We start from the raw sequence: 6,623 nt of genomic DNA, 5'->3' as shown, positions 1-6,623 counted from the left end.
ACGAGATGGATTGACACGGTGGCTGCGATGATGGGCTCAAGTATAGCAGGGATCATGGAGCTGGCGCAGGATCAGGCAGTGTTTCGTTCTGCTGTGCATGGGGTCGCTATGAGTCAGAAATGACTTGATGGCACCTAACAACAACAACAAGCTTTGCCACTAGACAAGTCACAACTTCTCTGTTAGTTTTCTTATTTATAAAATTAACTGATTAGAGCAGATTTCAAAGGGCCCTTTCAACTTCTGAAATCCTATTCAGCTAACTGTGAGTCTCAGAACAGGTGGGTAAATAGTAGAACTGACACCTACTATATAGGGCTTTAAAGGAGCTCTGGTGAAGCAGTGCCTAAGGCAACCAAAATCCAAACCAAAGTCATTGCTATCAAGCCAATTCCTACTCATAGCAACTCCCTTTGTGTTTCCAAGGCAGTAAATCTTGACAGAAGTAAATTGTCCAGTCTTCCTTCTGTGGACTGACTGGTCGGTTTGAACTGCTAACCTTCTGGTTAGCAGCCAAATGCCTCAGACACTATGCCACCAGCTCCTTGTGCCTAAGGCATATGACTGCTAACCAGAAGGTTGGCCATTTAAATCCACCAGCCACTCCACAGAAGCAAGATGAGAATATCTACTTCCGTAAAGATTTACCACGTTGGAAAACCAGTAGGGGTCACTATGAGTCAGAATTGACTCAATGGCAGTGGGTTATACAGGGCTTTGAACCAGTTCAGCCCAGGTCCAGGTCTAGCCCTGCTGAGAATTTGCATTTCCACTCCAGATATACTGAATCAGAACCTATATTTTATTTAATAAGATCCTTAGGTGATTTGTATAGATCCCCTTATAGATGTATGCATAAGGATCACCTAGGGATCTTATTAAAATGTAGGCTGTGATTTAGTATGTCTGGGTAGCAATGCAAATTCTCAGCTGGGGGTTGATGTGGAATGAACTGGTTCAAAACCAAATCCACTGCTATTGAGTTGATTCCAAGCAAGAGATGCCATAGGAGAGAGTAGAACTGCCCCATAGGGTTTCCAAGGCTGTAAATCTTTACGGAAGCAAGTCCGCTTCATCTTTCTCCCACAGAGTGGCTGGTGGGTTCAAACCACCAAATTTTTTGGTTAGCAGCACAATGCTTTAACCACAGAGCCACCAGAGCTCCTTACTATAAGGATAGGAGAAAGAAAAAGGTAAAGAAAAATATCCCCAAACTGTTAATAAAGCAAAACCAAGTTTATCAGAAGTCATAGTAAAGGAAAACACCACTTTGGCAGAGTCAAGAGGAAGTAGGAAAACAATTGTATATGATTTGGGAGCTCTAAGTTTAAGGGGTTTATAGCAGGTCTTTTAAGGTGGGGAATGGAATGGAATTGTGCAAATCATGAATAAATAGTTTAAAATTAATAGACATAAACATGTGAGAGTCTTGAAGCAAATGTGGGGAAATAAATCATGATTTGATAAGGGAGCTCTTTGTCCAGGTACGCAGAATGTTGTCTCAGATAAAGTGGTTTGCAGGGATTTCCGGAAGCAAACAATGAAATTATTTGTTGGCTTATGGTCTTACCTTCTTTGGGCAAAGTTTCCTGGAACAAACCACTAACTCATATTGACACAGGTGGTCTCAAGTTCTTAGACCTAACAGCTAAATCATGTTGATATAGGTGGCCACAGTTCCCATGAACTTTAAACTGATATAGAGAAAAATAGCCCACAGCAGAGAAATATTTAATATAACTCCACTCCTGGTCCCATATTCATATATTCACCTTCCCACTTGCCGTCTCCTCTTGGATGTTGTGGTAGTTAAGGTTGTGTGTCAACTTGGCTGGGCTATGGTTTGAGTGGCTTGGCAGCTATATGTAGTTATTCCTCATGATGAGATCATAAACACTCCATGGTAGAATTTGCTGTGAACAGCTAAGTATTTGAAAGGGAATTACCTTTGGAGTATGGGCCTGCTTCCAATATATATGGAGAAGCTTTGAGGATGGTCTCTAGCTTTTTGGTACATTTGGATCTTATGTTAGGCCAAGTCTTCATTTTCAGTTCCTATACTTTTGCTCTGGTAGCATAGTGCCTAAGGCACTTGACAGCTAACCAGAAGGCTGGTGGTTCAAACCCACCAGCCACTCCTCGGAAGGAAGGTTGGGCATTCCTACTTCCGTAGTGATACTGCCTCGGAAACCCAAGGAGGGGTCGCTATGAGTTGGGCCGACTCGATGGCAAATAACAACAACATACTTTAACCAGTGGCCTGCTGTGTTGTCTACCAATCTTGGGATTGTTCCTGGACTTGAACCAATGGCCTGGCCATGTTGCCTGCTGATCTTGGGACTTGGTAGGTAGTTTTACCTACCAACCTTTGGTTCATCAGCCTCAGCAGGCAGCAGCTGCATGAGTTAGGAGATGCCTCCAACTCATATGGGCCTGGAACAAGAGACAGAGATGGAGGTCCAGGGGCCAACACTTAGAATTCAGACTTATAGCCCCCTAAACTGTAAGATAATAAATTTCTGTTTGTCAAAGCCATCCACTTGTGGTGTTTATGTTATGGCAGCACTAGAGAACTAGGACAAATGTATTATATATTTCTCAAACATAACAAGTTCTATAGAGGATTATCCTAATATTCTTCACTTCAGTAAATGGTCACACCATCCACCAAATTGTTAAAGTAAAAAACTTAGGCAAACCCAGAAGGAGCAAGTGGTTGAACCTGTGAGCTGAGGACCATGGTTCCAGGGGACATCAAGCTCAATGGGCATAATATACTACATAAAACCATTGTTCCAGATCCTACTTTGGTGAGTAGCAACTGGGATCTTAAAAGCTTTCAAGCAGCCATCTAGATGCAACAATGGGTCTCTCCTCAACCAGAGCAAAGAAGAATGAAGAAAACCAAAGACACATGGAAACAATTAGTCCAAGGAACTGGTACACCATGCAATCTTCAGCCTATACAACTATGAGACCAGAAGAACTAGATGGTGTCCAGCTACCACTGTCAACTATTCAGAGGGGGATCCATGTAGGAGATCCTGGATAGAGTGGGAGAACACTGTGGAACAAAACTCAAAATCATAAAAAAAGAAAAAGTGAGGAGACCAGGTTTATTTGTTTGATAGAACCTGGTGGAACCTCTGAGACTATGGCTCCTAGATGCCCTTCAGGTCTGGAAATGAATCCATTCCTGTGGCTTCCAGCCAAACAAAAGACAGGTATATGAGCTGAACATTTACATTAGGTAGATACACTCCTTGGAGAGATCAATTATGGTAGAACAGAAGGGCTCAGAAGGGCTGTGTATGCACAGAGAGACAGCTCAGAGGGCAGGAGTGCATGGGAGGGAAGAGGTAGCTATGGGGAGGAAGTGGGAGGAGAACTGTTGCATTGTGGGAGATTGCAGTCAATGTCATAGGCAAAGTATATGTGAAGTGCTGTATGGAAGATGAATTTGCTCTGTAAACTTTCACCCAAATCACAGTAAAATTAAAGGAAAAAAAAAACTTAGACAATTCTCTTTCCCTTATACCTTCATATATTATCACAAGTCTCACTGGTTGTACCTCCAACACATATGCCAAATTCAATCACTTCTTAACATCTTTCAATGTTAAAACCTTAGTCAAGCCACCCTGTCTCTTGTGTAGGCACAGAGACATTACATTGCAGCATACCACACTGGTCTTTTTTCATTTTATAGAACATGGATGTTTATTCCCTTATCAGGGCTTTAGTATTTGGCATTCTTATCTAGAGCACTATTTCTCTAGATCTTCCTGTGGATCTTTCTCACCACGAAGATATCATCACTGAGACCCTTTATTTCCTCAGAGAGTACTTTCCTGAAACACTCTAACTAAAATTGGCCTCCCACACCCATCAATCTATCCCATTACCACATTTTATAGTACTTAGGAATTTCGGAAATGTTATTATTTTATGCTTTGTTTTCTCTCTGTGTCTGTCTTCTGAATATAAACTCTGTTGGAGCAGATATCACACCTGTTATGTTCCAGGACCTCATATTCCTACTGCCTTAAACAGAGACTGGCACATAAGTTCTCAAGAAATATTTGTAAAATGATACAAGAAGTAATTTTCAGCAAAAGAAAAATGAATGGATGAAATAAATAGGGGAATAGAGAACCCAGAAATACACTCACACAAATATGGTCAACTAATGATGGTGTAGTGGATGGTGTAGCAGGTGAAGCTACTCTATAGGAGGAAGATGAGTCAATTTACTTCTGTAAAGATTTATAGCCTTGAAAACCCAGTGGGGGTCGCTATGAGTAGGAATCAACTTGATGGCAGTGGGTCAATCTTTGACAAAGGAGCAAAGGCAATTTAATGGAGAAGGGTAGTCTTTTCAACAAATGGTGCTAGAACAAATGGTACTGACATCCACATGCAAAAAAAAAAAGAAAAAGAATGTAGACATATATATATATATATATCTTACTCAAAATTTATTCAAAATGGATCAAAAATGGACCTAAACATAGGACACAATTTCTAGAAGATAACATAGAAGAAAATCTAGGTGATCCTGGATTTGGCAATGGCTTTTTAGATGAAGTATCGAAAGTATGATCTAAGGAAAACAAATCGCTAAGTTGGACTTTATTAAAATTAAAAACTTCTGCCCTGTGAAAGATACTGTCAAGAGAATGAAAAGACAAGCCACAGACTGGGAGAAAATATTTGTAGAACACAACTTCTATCCAAAATATATGAAGAACTCTTAAAACTCAATAATAAGAAAACAAACCAACCAATTGCTAAATGGGCAAAAGATCTGAACAGACACCTGACTGAAGAAGACATACAGATGTAAAGATTCCCTACATCATATATCATTCCAAACCCCAAAACCCACTGTGGTCAAGTTGATTCCAATTCATAAGCAACCCTGTAGGAGAGAGTAGAACCACTTACAGGGTTTCTGAGGCTGAAAACTTTTATGGAAACAGACTACCACGTCTTTCTCCCGTCAAGCCGCTGGTGAGTTGGAATGATGACCTTTAGGTTAGAGGCTGAACACTTTAACCATTGTGCCACCAGGGCCTCTTCATATGTCACTAACAACGGGGGGGGGGGGAGGGCTGGTGGCATAGTGCCCAAGGCATTTGACTGCTAACCAGAAGGCTGGTGGGTTTAACTCCTCAGAAGGAAGACTGGACAATCTACTTCTGTAGAGACACTGCCTTGGAAACCCAAAGAGAGGTTGAATTGCAATTAAAACAATGAGATACCACTACACACCTGTTGTTGTTGTTAAGTGCCATCGAGTCAGCTCTGACTCATAGCTACCCTATGTGTAACAGAACTAAGCACTACCTGGTCCTGTGCCAGGCTATTGCAGCCACTATGTCAAACCATGACATTGAGGATCTTCCCCTTTTTCATTGACCTTGTCCTTTACCAAGCATGATATCATTCTCCAGGGACTGGTCTCTTCTGACAACATGACCAAAGTAGGTGGGACAAAGTCTGGCCATTCTCACTTCCAAGGAGTGTTCAGCTGCACTTCTTCCATGACGGATTTGTTCATTCTTCTAGCAGTCCATGGTATTTTCAGTTTTCTTTGCCAACGCAATTCAAGGGCATGAACTCTTCTTCAGTCTTTCTTATTCATTGTCCAGCTTTCACATGCATGTGAGGCAACTGAAAATACCATGTCTTGGATAAAGTGCACTTTAGTCTTCAAACTGACATCTTTGCTCCTTAACACTTTAATTAGGTCTTTTGCAGCACATTTGCCAAGTGCAGTACAACATCTAATTTCCTGACTGCTGCTTCCATGGGTGTTGACTGTGGATCCAAGTAAAATAAAATCCCTGACAACTCTAACCTTTTTCCTGTTTATTGTAATGTTGCTTATTGGTTCAGTTGTAAGGATTTTCATTTTCTTTATGTTTTAGAATAGCTATCAGAATGCTATAAAAACCAAACCAAACATTGCCATTGAGTCGGATCCAACTCATAGCAACCCCTCCTTGGGTTTCCAAGGCTGTATCACACAGAAGTAGATTGCCCAACTTTCCTTCTGAGGAGTGGCTGGTCATTTTGAACTGCCAGGCTTCTGGTTAGCAGTCAAATGCCTTAGGCACTATGCCACCAGAGCTCCCATAGAATGCTATTAGAATGGCTAAAATCTGAAAAAATAACAACAGGTTAAACATTTATGCCATCAAATGCATAATTAAGGAAAAAAAAATATCCCACTGCCATTGAGTTGGTTTCAACTCATGGTGACCTTAAAGGTCAGAGTAGAACTTCCCCCATAGGGTTTCCAAGGCTGTAAAGCTTTACAGAAGCAGACTACTTCATCTTTGTCCTATTTTCTCCTGCAAAGCAGCTGGTAGGTTTGAACTGCCAACCTTTTGAAAAGCACCCAAATGCTTTAACCACTACACCACCAGAGCTCCAGGAAGAGTTAATGTTGAAAACTGGTTTAGCAAAGAGAAAATGAAAAGTTCATCAAAAGGACTTTGGCAAGAGTTCCGGCAAGATGGCGGACTAGGCAGAAGGACTGCACAGACCCTCTTCAACAAAGAAAAGGGAAACCAATTAACACAGACACAGAAGATAATCTTGGACCCCTGAGCCTT

Source organism: Orycteropus afer, unplaced genomic scaffold, assembly GCF_000298275.1.
Source record: "Orycteropus afer afer isolate SDZICR_OR568_19922 unplaced genomic scaffold, OryAfe1.0 scaffold00190, whole genome shotgun sequence".
Classification (NCBI taxonomy): Eukaryota; Metazoa; Chordata; class Mammalia; order Tubulidentata; family Orycteropodidae; genus Orycteropus; species Orycteropus afer.
Note: the sequence above shows the minus strand (reverse complement) of the source record.